Source organism: Cyanistes caeruleus, chromosome 18 (assembly GCF_971803275.1).
Source record: "Cyanistes caeruleus chromosome 18, bCyaCae1.hap1.1, whole genome shotgun sequence".
Taxonomy (NCBI): domain Eukaryota; kingdom Metazoa; phylum Chordata; class Aves; order Passeriformes; family Paridae; genus Cyanistes; species Cyanistes caeruleus.
The window spans coordinates 5,593,477-5,613,832 of NC_141718.1; the positions used below are offsets into that span (position 1 = coordinate 5,593,477).

Consider the following 20,356-nt stretch of genomic DNA (forward strand, 5'->3'; position numbering starts at 1 on the left):
AGCTTCCATTAAAGTCATCCCAGCCTGGCTGCAAAATAGAGCTGCTCATCAAGAGCGTGGTGTGATTTATCTGGGGAGTCAAAGATCGAGGTGACCACAATGTTTGTGTTAATCAGCTTAGAGTCTTACTTTTAAGATATCCAGATATCCATGAGGGAAGTGCAAATTTACATCTGTAAATGAGTGCTGCTGTTGGCATTAAGGTGGTTTCATGTCCCTGAGATAGTGAGAGCTACAGTGCAATTGTAACCTCTGTGTTTACCTAATTTTGAAAAACAAGCTCTTAGTTAATTTACAGCCCTGCTCAGGCAAAAAAAGAGCTACAGGATATCAGTTGAACTGCAACTAGCCTTTTCCAGCACTATCATAATCAATATTCATTAACTGAAGCCTATTGGACTTGGAGATTTACTACTATTAATAAACCAAGAATCTATCTTTGTGTAGTTTATGAATAAAGTTTACCTGGTACTGAAAAGAATTGCTTTTCTGCAGTTTCTCTGTCCTGTCCCTGGGCCATACTTGCACCTCTAAAAAGAGAGTTCTGGAGCATGTGAACAGAGCCAAAAGAGATAAAAGCAGAGTGAAGCTGCCTTCCTCTTCCAGAGAAATAAACCCCAGCATACAGGATGCTCTTGTTGATGGTGCATACAGAGATGTGAACGTCTTCTCTGTCCTAACAGAGTTAAAAGCTGCAGACTCCATGTCCTGCTGGTTATCCCCATTTTGTTGATAAATGCACAGAGTGAACCTTATCAAAAGGAGCAGGCTGCAGGCCTGCTAATGGAGCTGTGCTTGTGCTGCAGATAATTGATGCCTGAATAACGCCACACGTTATCCAGAGAGCGGCTGGAGCGGTGTGTGAGGAGCAGCATCAATCACAGGTGCTCGTGTTCAACTTTTATCAAGTATTTAGCTGGGTGGCAAGGTAGATTCTTGGGCTGCTCTTGGGGAAGGAGTGTTGGGCTCCGCGATAGAAAGCGGATGAATCATCACATCCCTTTTCCTGCATCACTTTCCTCGCACCCGGAGTGTGAGGATTTCCATTTTATCCCCTCGGCCGGAGGTGGCAGGTGCCGCCTGCAGTGCTGCTGGAGGCAGAGGTTTGGTGGCCAAGAGCTGCGGCTCGCAGGCGGGACAAGCCCTGCTGTCCATGGGAGGCACAGCGCAGTGTCCCTGCCGGGGTGACAGTCCTGGCAGCCCCGTCCCAGCCGGATGGCAGCGGCGGGGAGGGCACCGGGAGGGGCTGTGCCCGCTCCCCGTGCCCGTGGCCAGCCCAGCGGGGCCGGTGGCCACTAGAGGACGGTGCAGACCGGCGGCGGTGCCCGCAGCGCCCCGCGGCTCGCTCGGAGCTCACCTGGAGCTGCCGAGATGCTGCGGGGAACGCGGGGCTGGGCATCCCCTGCGGCTCTGTGCCCGCACAGCAGAGCAAACCCCGCCGCCAAACGGGGCACCTGGGGTGGCCCTGAGCCCGCAGTGCCCTGGGGACGGAGGGCGGCTTTGCAGGGCTGAGGATGATGATGGAAATCCCGGCTGGGGTGCAGTGAGGGAACTGCGGGGAGGTGGCTGCGGTGACCTGAGCCGCCCCTCGGAGCCCTGGCTGGGGCTGGCTCAGCGTGTCCCAGCAGGTGCGGTGAGGTGGGGCAGGAGATGGCTTTTTAGAGCGGACAGTGCCGATCCTTCCTCCCAGCATTGCCCTGAGCTCGGCTGCAGCCCTGCCCCGAGTGTCCGAGCCCGGCAGTGAGCGCTGTGCCGGCTGGCACTGCTCTGCTGGGGAACAGCCTTCCCCTGCTGCTCCACAAAGCAGCCTCCTATGGCCTTTCATCCTGCTGCTGTTAGCCCTGTCCTAAAAACCCTCCCACCCAGTTTAGAAAAATACTCTGATTCAGGATAGCATTTAGATATTTATATGCTTTAAATATCTTGGCAGATGAAATGTAAGTTTGTGCTTTAGAGCGCTTGACTGTCTTTAACACTTCCCTGAATTCCTTACTGAGGAACTGGGCTGCAAAGCGCCCACCAGAGAATGTGTGAGCAGCACCCCAAAAGGGCAAAGGCTGCAGCCCCAAGCACCAGGCTTGTTCCCAGGGCTCCCTTCAACCTACACAGCAATTCCACCTCCAAAAACCTTATGGCAAGACAAAGGACCTGGTGCAATCATGCAGGAAACCTGCTGGAGAGGCTCTGTTCCCAGAGCTGATGGTTATATAGGAACCCCTTTATCCCTCTATAATGCATCATAAAGGCTCTCTCGATATTTTTTTACTGCATATAGAAAAACAGATATGGGTTCTGTTTCTGTTTTAGCTGGTTCTAACACCATTCATCATTGCTGTATCTTAACAGGATCTTACTTTGATAATAGGACTCCAAGCAGTGATGAAATAAAGTGAGATTAAAATAACTACATAATAAAGTTCCAGATTAATCTGAAGCTATGGTAAATCTTTCAGGGCTGTAGATAGGCAATAGCTAAGCAGCACAGACTCAGTGTTCAGTGAATGACTGGGATAAAATATGTTGATCCATGTTATAGCTTTATGTTCAGGTATAATAACCATAACTACAGTTCAGCTGCAGTTTGGCACCTAAAAAAAAAAATCTCCTTTGAATTTATAACTTGTTGCATGTCTTCTGTTTGGCTTTTAAAATCTCCAGATATTTCAAAAAGAGAAGGTTATAGGTGATGGGTATTGACTCAGCACTGCTGCTAAGGAGTTGGGAAGGACAAAATCCTCTCCCCTTCTAGAAGCTCTTTGGTTGTCTTGATTCAGTGTGGGACCCCTGCAATCCTGATTTGACTGTAGCTGTAAAGCAGAAGGAGGTGAGGGGGTCACAGGGCTCTGCTGGTGCTGAATCTGAGGCTGCTGAGTCCCCTTGGCCCCATGTCCCACACACAGAGCTGGGTGTGCCAGGTTTTAGAGCCGTGCACAGGTTTTACAGCAGGGCCCTTGTCCCTTCATGGCAATCTAATGGCTCAAGCAGCTCCTGGCCACTGGTCCCATCGGGTGACCCTTGGCTTTTGGTTGAAGGCTTGTCATGGCCCCATCAGGAGTGGATTCAGGCCAGGGAAGGTGAACACAGCGTTGGGAACCAGGGGCTGCCTGGGCCCTGGGCTCAGCTCAGGCTGTCTGTGCTCAGCCTTGCACAAGAGCTGCAGTTCTGACTCCCTGCAGCAGCAATCCGGGCTGCAGCCCCTCCTCAGGCACAGCATCTGGTGCAGGAGGAGAGATGCCCCCTGCTCTCATCCTGCTGAGCTCACAGCACAGGCTTGCAAACCTGGGAACAGAATTGCTTGCTGAACAAATTGCAGATCATGTTGTTTTACAGAACCAATGGTGTTTTTATATTCTTTGGATTTACTGTTCATTCTTCCAGTTCAGATCAGTGATCCAGCACTTGGCTCTGTTAATGTATTGATTTGTCCAGAATCTCACCTGCCACTTCACTGCAAGGTACTGTAAAGCTATTGTGAAGCTCTGAAATATTTCCAGAGGAATATCAGAGCCTGGTGATCTCTGTGGCAGTGAGCATCTCATGGACAAGCCCTGATGGTAGAAGGCGAGGAAGGTTACTGGAGCAGGCTTTTAAATTAATGAAATTTTTAGACATTATTTAGCAAGCTGATCAAGGCAGGAATCTCCCTCAGCCTGGGTCACATCAGATCTCTTATTGCTGGAGTTTTGCTCATGAGCTGATTGGCAGAGTGGCACAGCACATGGTGAACTCTCCCATTTCCAGCATTTCTATGTTGCTAAGCACATCCCTTTCCCATTCCATGGCTCTGGCACACAGCAGCTCTGCAGCAGGGACCTTCCTTGAGGCCCAACATGGAAACCTCAGCATTGCCAAAAAAACCCCCAGGAGCCTTGTACACTCTTTGAGCAGGGATGGAAGGGAGGATCAGACTGCAGAGCTGTCTCACAAAGGGGTTTTTCTCCACCCAGGCAGGAGTGGGAGGATGTGCCACAAGAAAGGGCCCAGCAGACACGTCAGATGCAGAGCTTTGAGTAGCTTGAGTGACATTAATAGAGAGAGCTTTTGTTCCCCCTGCTCTGCACTGCTGCAGAGCACTGACTGTCATCCACTGGGATGGACCTGATGGGCATTGGGGCTGCTCCTAAGGGCCCAAAAATCAGTGATGGACAGACTGATGGACAGAGCTGTCTGTCATGCAGTCTCCATCAGTTCTGTGGGGGTAAGGCACAGTGGTCAAGTCCTTCTCCCTGGTGGAACATCCCTCTCCAAGGACCCTCTTTCTCTCCAGCCTCAGAGATGCATTTCAGTCCTTCTGAACCAGGTGATGTAAGAGGAGACTTTGAATTTTGAACATGCAAGAAATTGCCCCTGTAGGCCTGAATTACTTATAGAGTATAAATGGTGCTGGAATGTTAATGCGCATTCCAGCGCGCACGTTCCGGAGGGGATGATAACTTCAGTAAGTGCAGCCACACTGATGAGATGAATTCAGCCTGGGGTGTTTGATGGCAAACACAGCACCATCCATCCCTGCTTATTCGCCCTAAACCCTCAAGTTTGTGTCAACCTGTGAGCCAGGAGCACTCCAGAAGAGAGGGGGGGAGCGGGAAATAACAAAGACGTGTCTGTATGTTGGAAAGGTAAATTGCTGCCTTGGAAATAGTTAGGATCCTGAGGGCTGGCAAGTCACTGGTAAGGAGAGCAGCAGGCTGGAGCTGGAGAGAGTCTCTGGTAGATGAGAGGATCAAGGCTGGAAGGCTGCTATCAGACAGAGCAGCAGGACCAGGGTCTTCAGTGATCCAGGACTAATCCTGACCCTGCCTGAGACAGGCCAGAGCAGCAGTGGGTGCAGCGTGGCTGGGAAGGGAAGGTTGATTTGCCTGGCAGAATGTGCATTTTAATTGCTCATTTTCTTGCCTTTTATATGTGATTTGATTGTGAATTATGTTTTCTGCATTTGTAATTAGAGGGTAGAGCAGATGGTGAGGTTTTGTCTGAAGTGATGTAGCCGTTGAAGTAACTCACACTCCCGGCTGACGATTTCCTAGGAAGGGAGTGCTGTGACATGAAGATACCCTGGGAGTCTCTTGAAGGGAGTCACACTTTCTAAATAGTCTGGGACAGAGCTTTAAATTACAGAGACCTGCACTGTCCAGGGTCCAGCATCCAGGCTGGTTTACACCACCTGTGAAACTGTTCACCGGGGAGAAACCATTATTCTCTGATGCCTGTTCTCAGGCTGTGTCTGCTGTGAGCTGTGCTGTATTTATTGACATGTGACACATGCCACAGCCAGCCCACAGAGTGTCAGTGGGGTTTGCTTGTGAGTCTGAAAGGGACTGGATGATGGAAGCTGCTCAGTGCTTGATAGAGCCCATGAGCAGTGCATTTTCCAGGAGGCAGAGGAGGAGGATGGTGAGCTGGATCTGGGGGCTTTGCAGCCTTTCCAACTTCACCCTCTGACGTTTTGGCTGTCCACACCCTGGCACAGCCACTCACTCAGCCACAGCCTGCTGGGACATGGGATGCAAGCAGAGAGTTCTGCACAGCCAACTCTTCCACGAGGGACTGATCTCACAGCCTTGGGAGATGCCCAGCTCTGCCTTCTCCTCCTATCCTGCACTGGGAGGCAGTATTTTGTAATTCAGAACTTCCAAAAGTTACAAAGTTGAAATCTGGGAAAGATAACTTGGAAAGCTGTGGGAGTTCCCTGAAGGGTGGCATCACTTTGTGCCTCTGTGTCAACCAGACACTTCATTCATCAGCTTCCCACTTGGCTGGTGATTTGCAGTGAAAATGTTGAAGTAGAGTCTCAAAACAGAGCGGATCCTGACTGTATTTTTGAAAAAGAGAGAAAATCCTTCCTAGAAAGTTACTTAAATATGTTTTAGCTTTTCATCCCTGTCTTCTTTCATCAGACACAATCTTTCAGCGATATGCCAGTAGGCAGAGCTGAGAGCTCAGCTAACAAACAGCTCCCAAAATAAGCTGTTCTGCCAGCTTCCAGCCTCCCACCTTGGGAAGATGAGGTGTTTCCCATCCCACTGCCTTTCTCCACGCAGTCAGACCTTCAGCTTCCCTCTAGAAATCCTTAGCACAGTGCGAGTCTGGCTAGGGGGCTCAGGAAACTCCGACACTCAGCTCCTCTCTGAAGGACATTTGTTTGTGACATTCATTTCTGATAAATGGAGGACATGTGGAGTGTCACCCACGCTGGCTCTGGGGAGCACACACTGAAATGTTTGTCTCACAGCCCTGGCCTGCCTGCCCCACTTTATAGGAGCTCCTTGCTGTGCAATTTAAAGTGAACTTCAGGCTCTGACTGCATAAATACTTGAGGGTCTGAGTTGTTCCACAGAAGCATCAGAAGCATTTTGGTGTATCCTGACCTCCCTGCACACCCTTAGCTCTAACCTGGGACCTGCCCCTCACTGCAGAAGCAGCGCTGATGCACGAAGGAGCTCGGAGAAAGTCCCATAATAAATCAAACCTACTTACAGGGGAGTGTGCCTGCTCTGGCAGGGCTCTGAGAGGAGGGATGGGAGGTTTCCAAAGGGAATTTGCTGGCTCTGGTGGCTGCAGTCAGATGGTCTGATGGCATCCTTCATCTTATGGAGGGTTGCAGTTACTTACCTGTTCTCTCTGGCTGGTGCTTGTAAACACACACAGATTTTTATTTTTACTCCTTAATACAGCAACACTGTGAGCTCTTCCATTTGTAAAATCTATCTGAGGAGAAAAAATGGAAATATATTTACAAATGCACACTCAGGCACACACATATCATTTAAGACAGCAAATAACTAGGAAAGAAGAGGCAGTAGTAATTCACTCTCGTTTTTCCTCTGATGTTTTTAAATGCCTCAAGTTTTCCTCTTATGGTTTACGATGCTATCATGCTCCTGTCTAAACTACCACTTTAAAATACATTCTACATGGTTATTTTCTCCATAAAATCCTGACAATAATAATTTCCCCTGTACTCCTACTTGCACTGTAATTTTGGATCTGCCAAGCCATCTACACTTATTTGATGGCCAGCAAATTGCAGCCTTGCAGGAATCTGCTTTCCCCAACCAGCACTGGTAGGTCACTTTGCACCACTCTGATGATGAATTCCCTGAGCTGGCAGAGGTGGCCTTGGATCACCTCAGGTCAGCAGCAAGGACTGGAGGATATCAAGAGGCTCATTTGATGAGCTGTATCCTTTCAGGATCAAAGGTGCTGCCCTGGAGCAGCTCATGCTGGTGACCCTGGACAGGGCCTGGCTAAGGCTGGTGTGATGGCACGTGCCAGCTGTCCCACCTGATCCCACCTGATCCCTCGGGCTCTTTTCCAGCCCATGTGGCTGCCAATTGTGTCTTGCTGGAGCTGCAGCAGCAGCTTGTGCCTGGCCAGGCCAGTTCTTGCCCTGCTGCCCCTTCCAGTGGTCCCTGGGCAGGGATTTGGGCCAGGAGCTGCCCTGAGCAGAGCTCTGCTGGGGCTGCAACAAAAACCATTTAATGCAACCCTGAGAGCCTTCTGCCTGAGTTTCCAGTGAGTGCCCAGGAGCTGCAGCCCTCTCTGAGCACCCCATCCCAGCTGGAACAGAGGGTGCAATGGAGATCTTGAGGAGCAGCAGGTCAGTACCCAAAGTCCTGTCATTTGTGCTTAGTAAAACCAGAGATTTCTTGGAGCAAAATTCATCCTCTGTTGTAGCCTGGTGGATGTTTTTTCCTGTATCTTTGGAAAGAATTGCCACATTAACCCTGTCCTGGTTAGATTTGAAGCAAAGGCTTTGCTCTCAATTACTGCTCTTGCCAACTCATTTGTAGCAAGGAAAGAAACCCTGGGAGTATTGCCAAACCATGAGAACATCCTCACAGAGCCTGACACTGCTACTGCATGATATCATTTCTCCTCTAGCTTGTTTCAACTCATCTGAGATAAGGGTAAGAGTATTATTTTTAGTTTTTTTTTTTTTTTTTTTTTTGTTTAAGTTTCAGTTTGATTTTTGTTTTGAACTTTCAGCTTATTGCATGGGGTGTTTTGGGATCATCTGAGGTGCTACCTGGTCTTATCTCCAAAGCACACTGCTGAAAACCATCAGGAAATGGGTCTGGCTTAAGCAGGAATTAAGTGGCTCTGTGGATTTTGAGATAGAAAAACTGTGGAGTCCTGTTGCTTGCATATATAATTTGCTTTGTCCAAAGGTTACTTCAGTCTAGTCCAGAGCAGACAGAAATTCATCTGCTTCATTCAGAAGTTTTCCATGTAGCCCATATGTTTGCATCTATTCACAAATGCCTTGCCCAGCAGTTATTATAGTTAATGATAATGATGATGATGATGATGATAATGATGATGATAATAATAATAATGATAACAAGAATAACTATAATAACTATAATAACAATAATAATAGTGGTTGTTCCATCCTTTACAGAGGAAGGGAGGGTAAGCAGGGGAAATGCAGACACTGGTTTGCCCAGGTCCAGAACCTTCACTTCTTCCCACACTTTGGTGGGAATCTGGAGTGGTTGATATTTCTCCTCTCTTGCTATGTTGTGGCTGAGGTGGCTGTGTGAGCAGAGGAGGAGGAAGAGGAGGAAGAGGGGGGCAGAAGCCCTGTGTGCCCCAGTGTTGAGGATCAGAGCAGTGAGTCCCTGCTTGCACAGAGGAGCTGAGGGAAGAAGGGCTGTGGGGTTCCAGTGGAATTCCCTCTGATCCAAAGCCATTTGTTGGTTTGCTTGGGTAGGTGACAGAGGGGAAGGGGACCCTGGGTGGGTGCAAAGCAGCTCACAGGAGCAGTGAAGGGGAAAATTATCCATCTCTTGGGAAGGATAATGGACTGTTTGGAGCATCATGGGGGTTCTGTATGATAAAGCTGCTACTTTGCTCTGATTAACTTCACTTTTGCTTGCAGAACTGAACTGAGCGAGGTTTTCTGCTGCATTTTGCCTTGAAACTCTGATCCAGGGAGAAAATGTGCCTTCTACACACTTTGGGCCATGCTCTGCTCTTGGAGGCTCCTCATTCCTGTTCTTTCTGGGACAAGCTCTCTATCACCCCACAGCACCCTTTCACTTTTTCCCTCTCCTTCCCTCCTTCTATTATTTCTCAGAAAGGAGTATTCCAGTAATAAATCACCCACCAGTGAATTTTATCAGTAGTTTGGAAGAGATATTAGTAACATATTTGCTAAAAAGTCGGTGAGGGGAAGTATATTAGCTCATGGATGATAGTGTGTGGTTTTTTCCCTTTGCTGCCTAGCTAGCTCTTAAATTTCTCTTAAAATTAAGTTTACACAGAATAGCAGAGACACCCAGTTTCTTTATTATTTTTTTCCTCTTTCCCTTGGTTATATATATAAAATTTATATACATATATATATATATAAAGTAGAAATAAAATTGTGTAGTATTTATATATAACAATACTTAGGTTATATTTATATAGAGATATGATGTATATAATAATATAGTAAAATATAATAAAATATAATAAAATATAATAAATATAATGTAAAATATAAATATAATGTATAATGTAGAATATAGAATAATATTAAATGTATTAAGAGTAAGATCAAAACTATCATCTTATTCTAATCAAAGATTATTTTCCAAGGAAATGCTATTTAGTAATAAAAATGTAGTTTTATTCTAGGAGTGTAAGTCCAAAGACCAGCATAGAAGCAGAGATAACAGAAAAAATAGAAATATATAGCACATTGGGGTTTTGTTGTTTATTTGGGGTTTTTTTTTTGTTTTTAGCATGGCAGCAGCATCTGCATTTAATTTTTCTGCTGTGAACATTTGTACTTGTCACTATTTAACAAGATTATTAGCAATGAAAAATGTGAATAAAAAAGAAATACAATGCAGCCACATTGCAATTATCCCATTCTCTCCATAATGATATGGCTTGAGGAGTTCCCCATGCAGTGCTCATTTCACAAACTAATTATAGCAGCTGCATTATAAACTGCACCGTTGGTATCTGCTGCCTCCACATGCAGCAGATGAGTGTAATTGCTCCATCCTGGAGCTGATCTGGAAGAAAGTGCTGCATTAACAGGGGAGAGGAGCAGTCACACACAGGCAGTGAGGGTTGGTCCTGTGGCAGATATTTTTCAAGAGTATTGTCATGACAACTGAGTCAAGGAATTCCTCTTCCTGCCTTTGTTACAGCCGTTGTTAGGTGAGAATCGAATTGTGGCTTTCAATTTATGTTTAATTTCTGCCCTTGCTGTGGCTGTGCTCCATTTCCTGCCCTGCACTTGGTGCAGGTGCTGTCAGTGTGAGCACTTGGCACTGCACTGTGTCTGAGCAGGCTCCCCCAAACAGTTTGGAGGAAAGGATCACTTTGCTTGTTGCTGTTTTGTTTTTGCTGGGTTTTTTCCCCTCCCCATGGAGGTGTCCTGGCACAGCTTGGCTCAGTGTGGGATGGGCAGGGGCTGTGGTGAGGGGGTGCTGGCAGCAGTGGATGCTGCAGGAGCAGGTCCTGCTGTCTGTGCAGGAGCCAGGGAGAAATTGCCTGTCACCTAACAGGGCCAGCCAAGCACCACAGGAGCTGTGCTAAGTAACCCTGTAGCTGGACAGGAGATGTCCAAACTGATTTGAGAGGTGGGAAGGAAGGGCAAAGACACAGCTTTTATTTGTGCCAACAAGCCCCTGTGTCATCGCTCTGTAGCATCATCCTTGCCCACGGGCAACCTGTGTACTCTGTCTCCTTTTTCAAAGTGTTTGCTTATTTATTTATTTAAATTTATCTGAGGCTTCATTCAGATCAGCTGGCAGGGCAGGGCAGCTCAGTCTTTTCTCCCCTGTGAGCTTGCTGACGTGTGCTGGGGCTATTCTTGACTCACAAGCATCCAAGTGACCAGGACAGCCACTGGAGCATCTGGTGTGCCAGCTGCACTGCGGGCTCTGCACGGCTCTGAGACGGCTCCCTGGCAGCTCTGGGCTTCACTGTGCAATAACAAAGGGTCATCTACAGAAAGGGAGTTTGTTTACAAAAGAAAAAAAATAAGGTGGACATAGAAGTTTGTCAATCAAGAAGTCAATCCCCCCAAACTCAGAATTCAGAAACCAGGAGGTGTTTGCAGCTCATGTTGGTTTGGTCCTTGGGGGAGGCACATCTTCAGATCTCTGCTCCTTGCTGCTACGTCAGGATCTTCTGTTCTCCAGCTGTGTGAAGCTCTGCAGGGTTTGTTTGCACTGAGCCCAGCCCTCAGAGGGATCAGGAGCTTTGAATGTCTGCGGGGACCAACAGTGCTCAACACTGTGCTGCGTAAGGCCTTGGAAAGGCAAGGGAAAATGAGGCAGAAAATGTCTTTCTTAGCCTGGGAAAAATGACTGTATGAGCATAAGCCCCAGACACAAAGCAGAAGCACAGCAGAGCCAGAGCAGCCTGTGCAGTGGGGCTGCTGTCTGAGTGATGTGCCCTGGGAGCATGTTTGATCCAGCAGCCCTAAGCCAAACACCCCCAGAGGCACCAGGGCATCCTTAGTTTTGGGGAAGATTTGTCAAAACTAATGTGTGCAGCCAGATTAAGGGTAAATCCAAAGAAACAGGTGACAGAAGCAGAGAGCTCCAGCTCCTGCCCTTGGTGGGGTGTTCTTCAGGGTGTGCTGCTTTCATCCTGCTGTCACTGATGTAAATAACCTCGAGCTCCTTCCAGGCTGTGGCTCACCTCTGGCAATGTCCTCCTGGGAAAATCCAGAATTACTGCAGCTCCTCTATCCATGAAATGTACCCATGCTCCCAGCCTGATACATAGTGGTCTGTTTTTCCTCTTTTAAAACTTATCTTCTTTGTTTTTAAAATAAAAATTAACTTGCTGTTCATCTTTCATTTCCTTTTCATGCTCTGAGCAGTGAGTAATTAGGGCTGCATCACACTGGAGAAATTACAATAGTATGATGTTTCTACAGTTAAATCTGCATAAGTATAATATCTTTGAAAAATAACAAGCTGCTCTAAGGAAAATTAATTATCCCATTGGGACAGTCATTATTCTGAAACAAAAGCTCTCAGTTTTCTTTGCCCACTTTCATTTTGGGAATTTCTTTCATTTTTAGTACTGGCCACATATTCCATCCCTTTTCACTGTGGCTGGAACATAAATAACAACATGTTTAAAGCAGTGTAAAGTCTGCCTTGGAACCCATTACAGATATCACAAGAATATTAAGCAACTTTAAGTCAAAGTGCATTTTACAAATCTGTATTGGTGGCTGTATATCATTGCTGTTCATCAAGCCAGTTCAGCCTCATTTTCCTTGGCTTTTTTTTACGTTTTTTTTTTGTGTGAGTTGCTGCTTCTTTGAAGAACATGACTGCATTTATCACAATAAGCATTTATTATCATCATATTCTCTACCCAGGCACAAACATTGCATTTAAGAGAGACTTTTTTTTCTTTTTCCAAAGGGGGTGGCAGTGCTGTACATGGTGCATCCCTGTATTTGAGAATCCCCTTCTCCCCAACACCTATTATCAAGTCTTGCACGTGACTGCAATAGCTTTTGCAGTCAAGGTGAATTACAAGGATTCTTGCTGAATCCTTGACAGATACAAATACCTAGTTATCCTTGGCTTTCCTGCTGAACCTAATCAAAGGTATTGTTTATTAAAATCCTATTGTCTCCGCAGTGAGGAACAAGGACAAGTTGCTCTGGAGTGATTTAATACTTCCAGCAGTTTTGTGTAAAGATTTATTATGGTCAGGAGAAAGAACAAACACAAAATGCTTGAGTCATTACTTTTAATTTGCCTCTTCTTTAAAAATATATATACACAAGGCTAAAGCCTTCTCTACTGTTCAGTGTGATCTCTTATCAGCCAGGGGAGCAGGGGAGCAGACCATGAGAAACCTTCATCCTTTCCTTCAAACAGAGGAAGGACATGAAGATTAAGCCTTGAATTTGAAGGCAGACCACCATGCTTCTGCTTAGACTGGTGGTTTTTAGTTTTGAGACTAGAAACTGTTTAAAAAAAAAAAATAAATTATCAGTTTTAATGATTGAAATTACCAGTTCAAACTATCCATTTGTGCCTGTGATTCTCTCTGAGGTGATCCACTGGAGGGGACAGTGCTGCCCTGCACTCAGGTCTTTGCCCCACACCCAGGTGACAGCAAGAGCCCTCTGTGCAGGGCCACAGAAACTGAACTCATTAAAAGTGGGATGTACATTTTTTTTCCAAGTAATGAGCTTTTCTTTGTGATTCAGTTTTATTAAGGTTTCAGGGACTGTATCATAAGTAAAGCACAAAGATAAATGAGTGAGCACAATTAATAAATGCTACTATTCAGCTCTCTGAGCTTTTAAACTGCTTATCTAATCATATGTAATCTTTATTCACTGTGTTAAAACTACCACATTACAACAGTTGTAATCAATTAGAAAAATGGCTTTAATGGTTTAAAGAAGGTAAAAGGCAATGTGTGCTTTTCCACACTGCCCGTGCTCAGGTGAAGGGAACTCTGGCTCAGCAGCTCTGCTGAGTTCCAGCACCTAAATCTGAAAGATATCCTTGAAGAAAAGCTGCTGCCTTCCCTCCCCTGTGATGTGGGAGCCCAAATCCAGGAGAGAGACAGGAGAAGGTTCCACAATAATCCAATGGGATTTCACTGTCTTCCATGGCTACTTTTTCTGCAGCCTGTTAAATCACTGCACACTCGCAACCCAAAATCTTATCCTTAATTATCCCACACGTCCTAGTTGGAACAGCTTCTTGTTATGGGAAAGGAGTTTTCTCTTGGACATTTTAATATTTCTAACTACTGTTCCCAGCTCCTTTCTTTCTCACTGCTAAAGAAATTTACACTAAAGGAACAAAGCCAGCCACATAATCAGATGTGTCCTGGCAGGTTTGGTTGTACATGCTGTGCTCTGCTGAGTGCCAGGGCAGGACAATATTGGTCTGAAGGAAGTTCCAAGCCTGTCCTCACAGCAGGAGCCCAGTGATCCTGGCTCTGGCTGCTCCAGGAAATCCAGCCATTCCTGACTGTGCCTCTTGACTTGGAGCCTCAAGTTCCCTCTCTTCACTGTCTTTTAATTTGCACATAACTCTTGTGGTGAGATGCTTCTTGTTTAGGTTTCATGTGTCTGCTTATTGGATTTAACAGTGTTTCTCCAACTAATTTTCACCAGCAAGCTGTACAGGGCTGGCTTCTTCTTGACTCATTCCCAGCTGCCAATGACTCCAGGCCTGCACAGAGAATAAAAATGAAAGCAACACCCCAAATCCCACCTCTTCTCTGCCTTCCTGCTGCTGCCTCTTCATTTAACAACTCACAGATTTCTCTGAGCACATGGATATTTATTTGCCCCAGGCTTTCAGCTGCCAGAGAAGCTCTGTTCTTGTGCTGGAAAAACAAAAAGCCAGGTCTAAATTTAAAAAAAAACCAATCTCCAAATGTAACAAAGAACATACTCACTCTCCCAAGTGCATCTCTCTTTCCCCATAGGTGAGGAGTCACAGGCTGATGAGTGATGCTCTGCCTGGTCCAGGGGCTGCCTCTCCTTCAATCCTTCTAAAGGCTGAAATTTTACATGGCCTTTCAGGTAAAAGAAAAGGAAAGTTGTTGCTTTGATTATGCTTTATCTTTTTGTCCCGAAAAGTTGCTTTGAAAGCAGCTTGCACAGCTGATCTATGGACACCTTTCTCCTGTAATTCTGCTGTGACCTTTTCACCATCCTTCCACAAGAAAAAAAATAAAAATAAAAAGAAAGAAAAAAAACCCCAAAGCCTAACAAAAGGGTTATAAACAGATATTTTCTTTCTTCTGCCTTCAGAGAGTGTGGGGTTTTTTTCCCTCACAAAACATGTTCTTGCTTTACAGGCTTGAAATCTGATGGAATCAGAGCAAATGGTCAGAGCCATGGCAGCAGAAAGCTTTGGACTGAGCACCAGAAAGGTGTAGTCTCAAACCAGTTTGCACTAATGAACAATAAATTTTTTACCTGTGGAAAAGGTCACACTTGAATTTTGATTTGGTGTTAATATCCCCCAGAGAAGTGACAGATATCTGCTGGGAGAGGAATTGAAGGGAGAATATGAATATGAAGAGGAAAAATGAAAAAAAACCCCAAACAATCCAACCCTGAAAGTGAAGTGGAATTTTTGGTCAAATAGAAATGTATTAAAATCTTCACTACTGATGAAATTTTGAGCACAAGCTTACAAGGGGTTTAATGACACTTTCCAAATATGACTGAACTATATAATCTCTTTTTTGGTTAGATCTGAAAGCTTTGAAATATCTTGGAAAAAGAGAGCTTGTGAATGGTATTTAATTCTAAAAAAAATGAAAAAGTCATATAACAAAAGCTTCCTAATATCACCTGCTTTCAGAACAGCACTTTTTTTCCCCTCATGGGGTGTATTTTCACATGCTATGTAAAAGCATTGCAGTTCCAAGATCTTTATATTTTTGCAGGAACACAAATCTGACCTGTATTCCATGCTTTCTAAAAGTTCACTGTCCCACATCTATTATGTGCCTCTAAACCAAGCTCCAAGCTCTGGAGATGACACAGTCACTGGTATGGATAATTTGGCTCCTAAATGTTTGCTTTGTGCCTTGAAAAAAGCATCTTTGAGCATTTTCTTAAATGTCATTCCTTGCCGTACACAGAGCAGGCAATAAACAATAAAATTATTCACCTTGAAGAAACCATCTGCAGTCTTTAAGGACATCACCAGGTTTTTTTGTTGCTTTGAATGGTCCTCTGGGATGCTGTAAGTGCCATTTCAACGTTGTGTTTCCCATCATCTCCGTGCCAGCCTCATTTTGCTTCAGAAACAAAAGTGATGATGGGCAAATTAAGAAGAAATTCCACTCTCTATTAGTTCCTATATTTCATTTATTTTTGTAACTGTCTAATATAACTCCTGGCAGTTGGAATCCTTGTTTGGAGGCAGCATCAGGAGGGTTTGCTCCTGGAATGAGCAGTGCTCTGGGTGCAGTGGGGGGACCCAAGCGCGGGCTCTGCCTCGCTCCACGCGGAATTGCTCGGCACAGGAGCGCTGACCTGGTGATGTGCTCAGCACAGGAGCCTGGGATGCTCAACCACAGCAAGGAGGGGTTACTCTTCATCCAGGCCATCTGTCAGCATTTTTCCCCTGTTTTTCTCATGGATGGAGCAGATGCTGCCATTTTCAGCTCTGTTTGTGCCCTCCCTCCGTGCCAGCAATGTTTGTGCTGCCTGCTCTGATCTGTTCCTCTGCAAGGGTGACACCCTGACAGCAGCAGTGTATTCCTGGGCATGGGGACATCCATCATGGCCCAAAGAGGGCTTGTCTCTGGCTCCCTCAGACAGCCATCCTTGGGGGAAAGCGGGCAGAATTGCTCCCACTGGCCTCTTTCCTGCTCTGCACAAAGTCTTTGTTCTTTCCCTGAGTTTAAAACAAAAATCCCAGTAATGCCCCTTAAAACTCCACCCCCACTTCATGGGAAGAACCTGAGGCTCGAGATAGAAGTTATGGAAAAAACTGCAGGAATGTGCACCTCAACAAAGGCTCTCACTCTCAGGATATCAGATTATGGGAGATGAAATCCACCTGGGTCCACCTCCAGAATGAGCCCACTCCTGGCAGAGTCCTTGCATGGGCAGGATCCAGACAGGGTGATGCTGCTGGGCTGGGGGATGGAGCCCAGTTAAAGCTCTGAAAGAGGCTGCTTTACTGAGAGAACAAAGGTTGAGAGCTGCATTTGGAATGGGCTGGGAGCAATAATGCTTTTTTAAAATAAGGCTCCATTGTTTTAAATGCTGTATTTTTCAGGATGTACAGGCTTCCTCCTAATGAAAGCCTGCAAGAGCCAATCATTGATGCAATGGTCTCTGCCTTGCAGCCTTCAACCTTAGTTTTAAGGTTGTGAGGTTTATTTCTGGAGGCTAAATTTACTGTATAAAATCTTTCCAAAAGCTAGCTAGCTAATGTAATGAAAAAGCAATCAAACTCTACGAAAGAGCCATTGCAACAGAGACAACCCACCATTATTAATCCAGCTGAAACCAAAGGCTAAGGTCTGTCAGCCTTAAAAATGAAATTAATTCCTTCTTAGCTCTACAACCTTTAATTATTTTCACTAATCGATGAGTTATAAAAATATAAAGTAAAAATTTCAAGCTAAAGCAGAGCTCCTTTTAAAATGAAATTAAATAAAAGCACAGTGGAAGCAGACTGAGGTTGGAATGGCACTGGTTTTGCTGTTGTGGTTTCTGATGTCAGAGCACTCTGTGATGGGATTATTTCTCCATGCCTCAAGATCCATCCATTATTGTATCCATATTGTAGACTTCATGTCACAGTCAACAATAAAAAACACCCTTGGCAACCTCCATTACATCCTGCAGTTAATTTGCGTTCTCGCAAAGTGCTTATATTTACTATGAGTGATAATCATAAATATGCATGAGACCTTAAGTGAGGGAGAATGCGCTTAGGAGCTAATACAGCAGGAGGTTTGCCTAGAAGAGATGTCAAAATCAGTTCACTTTTGTTATATATGAGTAATTTAATTTCCTCTACAGTGTTATTAGGGCAAGAATGAAGTAACATTCTTTGGCGTAATTGAAGCAAATCCTGGCAAGACAAGAGGATAACAAAGCTTTTCCATCTCATCATGTCAAACTCTTACCTTCTATTCAGTGCACACAGATGGGTTCTTTGTGCTGAATTAAATTATCCTGTTGAGTTTATTAACTTGTGATGTCCCATGACCTTCAGCATATTTACTGCTGGATCATTAAAACTGTGTCTTTAATTTACTCCTTCACAACCGACCTCGTTTTTGTGTCAGATCAGAAACACTGGTGGAATTCAATCCTTTCTCAGCTCTTGATTTTCAGCTGCAGCATCCCTTGTTGAACCTCAAAACATGGAGCATTTCCAGTGCTCCCTAAGGGATTATAAACCAATCATTCCTGGGATTCCTGGGGCTGGGGAGGAGATGTGGGATCTGCTCCCATCCTTTCCCCACATTCCCTGGGGCAGCAGAGCATTAGCCCGGGGGGACCAAAGCCACTGAGAGCTGTGGGACAAACCTGCTGCTGGTGCCTCACAGGGTGGGTGACTTGGATCTAATTTAATTGATTTCAAGCTGTAATATTCTCCATAGGATAAACTGCAGCCTTTCCAGAAGAAGATGTGAATCACAGGAAAATCAGCTGCCCGTAGGTGAGGTGGGCCATGATGGCTGAACTCCTTGGTACTTTTTCAGTATTTCCAACCCTGTGTTGCGACTCAGGACAAATCCTTTGACTCCAGGGCTTGGTGGCCAAGTACCAGAGGCTGGGTTTCACAGCCCTGCACTGCAGGCACTGAATGATGGCTGCTCAGCAAAACCTGCCTCTGATATTTATTTGATACTTACCAAAACCTCAGGCAGTACTGCTTGGCATGATCCAGCATGGCAAAGGCACATCTCACTCTTGCTGAGTGGCACTCAGCTCTCCTGCTACTGCCATCCCTCTTACCTCATCTGTAAAACAGGAATAAATGCTATTTATGCAGCTGGGTAAAGCATTTGAGAGCATCAGGGGCGGGGTGCTGTGCATGTGGCTGTGTTATTAGGTCTACACATACAGGGAAAAGTAAAATGACAACACAGAAGCAATTTGCAACAACCCCTTTTAGCACTGTTCAGCCTGGTAGGGTCATTATGCACAATTGCTTGAGAGGGAGAAACTCCCCTGCTCTGAGCAGAGCTTGCCTGAAGGAGGAATATTCCATACACCAGGCTCAGGCAAGCCCCAGCTCACACATCAGCTTATCTTGGCCATGCACAAGTTACCCTTTTCTCACACGGTATTTAAAACTCTTCAACTTGTACATTCCTGAATATGTGAGATAAAAACAAGTCATTGCAGGATGAACCCTGGCTCCTTCAACCTCCCCAAACAGGAATGGAATGGATAGAAGCAAAGAGAAGGAGATATTTCCCAGGTGTATTGGGTGGAGCCACGTGTTTGTTGCAGATGCTGTGAGTCTTATTTACCATATTCTTCTACTCTTGGCTTGTTTTTAATTGTGATCTTGAACATATTGCTACATACCTGAATTGTGGGACTGTTTAATTGAGAAAGGTGGTAAATGGCAGTCATTCCTGGAAGAAAGAAGTAGATAAATAGCAGGAAAAAAAATTAAAATTGAATATCAGTAAGTAAAGCAAAGTTTTCTGAAATTTCTTACAGTGATAAATCAAGGACAAACTCCTTCATATCCAAAGAAGGGTAAGTCATGGAAATTAGGAGTAGCCTGGTACCTTTTCTTGGACTTAATGGATGATCTGCCTTTAGGTATTAGACATTATCCAGGTGTTCAGGATAATTCAATCCTTTAGCCTTTGGACTGTGACAGTTTGCTGTCCCCTCACCCTCCAGCACAGTGACAGGGATCACTTCCCCACAGGGCACTGATCTGAGCCAGGGAGCTCATCCCACATTTAGCAAAGGAGAGTCAGGAGGTGCCTGGAGCCACCTGGGTCCATCAATAATGTCTCAGTTTAAAGCACACTCCTTGGCAAGTTTTAAAAAAAAAAATAAAAAAAGAAAGAAAAAAGATTAATTCTACCCAGTCTGCTGTGCCCTACATCAGTGCCAAAACTGCTGTGTCCTCACTGTGCTCCATATATCCAACCTGTGTGTGAAACACACCTCCAGGGAAATTAAGGGCATGTGTTTAGAGCACAGCCAGAGCTTCTTGGGGGACTTAATCAAGATGGGAAGAACATTCACTGAGCTTCTGTTACGTGCATATAAATTGATGCAGTGATTCTGAGATTTTTAAGGTTAGAAGAAAATATAATCATCCAATCTGACCTCCTGAATCACATGAGATCACCCACAGCTTGTGGGTGCTCTCTGATGTTGGAGGAGTGTAGCAAAGGCTCCATCTGTGATTTTACCCCACTCTAAGGCATTGGAACTGAAATGGAAACCCTTGAACTCTGTCCCACGTGGAATAGGAAACTGTTTTCTGGCTGGTGTAGGCAAAACTGCATTAAGCTAAGCTACAGATGAAATTATTGTTCTATTCATTGTGAGGGCTGCTGTGACAACAGATGAATGCTGCAGGTAATTTAATTACATTTCTGTCAGCCCCTGTGCCTTTCAGGAGACAATGCAGAAACCAGCAGCATTTTCTTTTAATATTGCAAGTGTCACAGAAAATGTCAAATTCTCCTCCAGAGGGCCTAATGAGAGCGTTTCACCTGAGTCACAAAACGTTATTTAGGTATCTTGAAGGATCACTCATGGCTTTTCCCTAGCATTTCTGGCTCCATGAGCATTGCCCTCACTCTGCTCACAAGGCTGTACCACACACCTGGAGCTGAATCCTGACACAAGCTTTCTGCACACCTGCCCACCCCACCAGAAAAC

At 45.3% G+C, this 20,356-nt stretch overlaps 1 long non-coding RNA gene across 2 annotated transcripts in view; it reads right to left on the bottom strand.

The window, feature by feature from the left end:
* Positions 1-13,178: 13,178 nt before the first annotated feature.
* LOC111936490 (uncharacterized) overlaps positions 13,179-20,356 on the bottom strand; it is an 83,223-nt gene continuing 76,045 nt past the window's right edge. The window contains exons 4-9 of one of the 2 annotated variants that reach the window (XR_015277649.1): positions 19,031-19,080; positions 18,349-18,456; positions 15,636-15,765; positions 14,933-14,997; positions 14,265-14,526; positions 13,179-14,177 (exon numbers count right to left, since the gene is read on the bottom strand). This is a non-coding gene — a long non-coding RNA (uncharacterized LOC111936490). The remainder of the gene's footprint in view (positions 14,178-14,264; positions 14,527-14,932; positions 14,998-15,635; positions 15,766-18,348; positions 18,457-19,030; positions 19,081-20,356) is intronic. The other variant, XR_015277648.1, reaches the window with a different exon arrangement.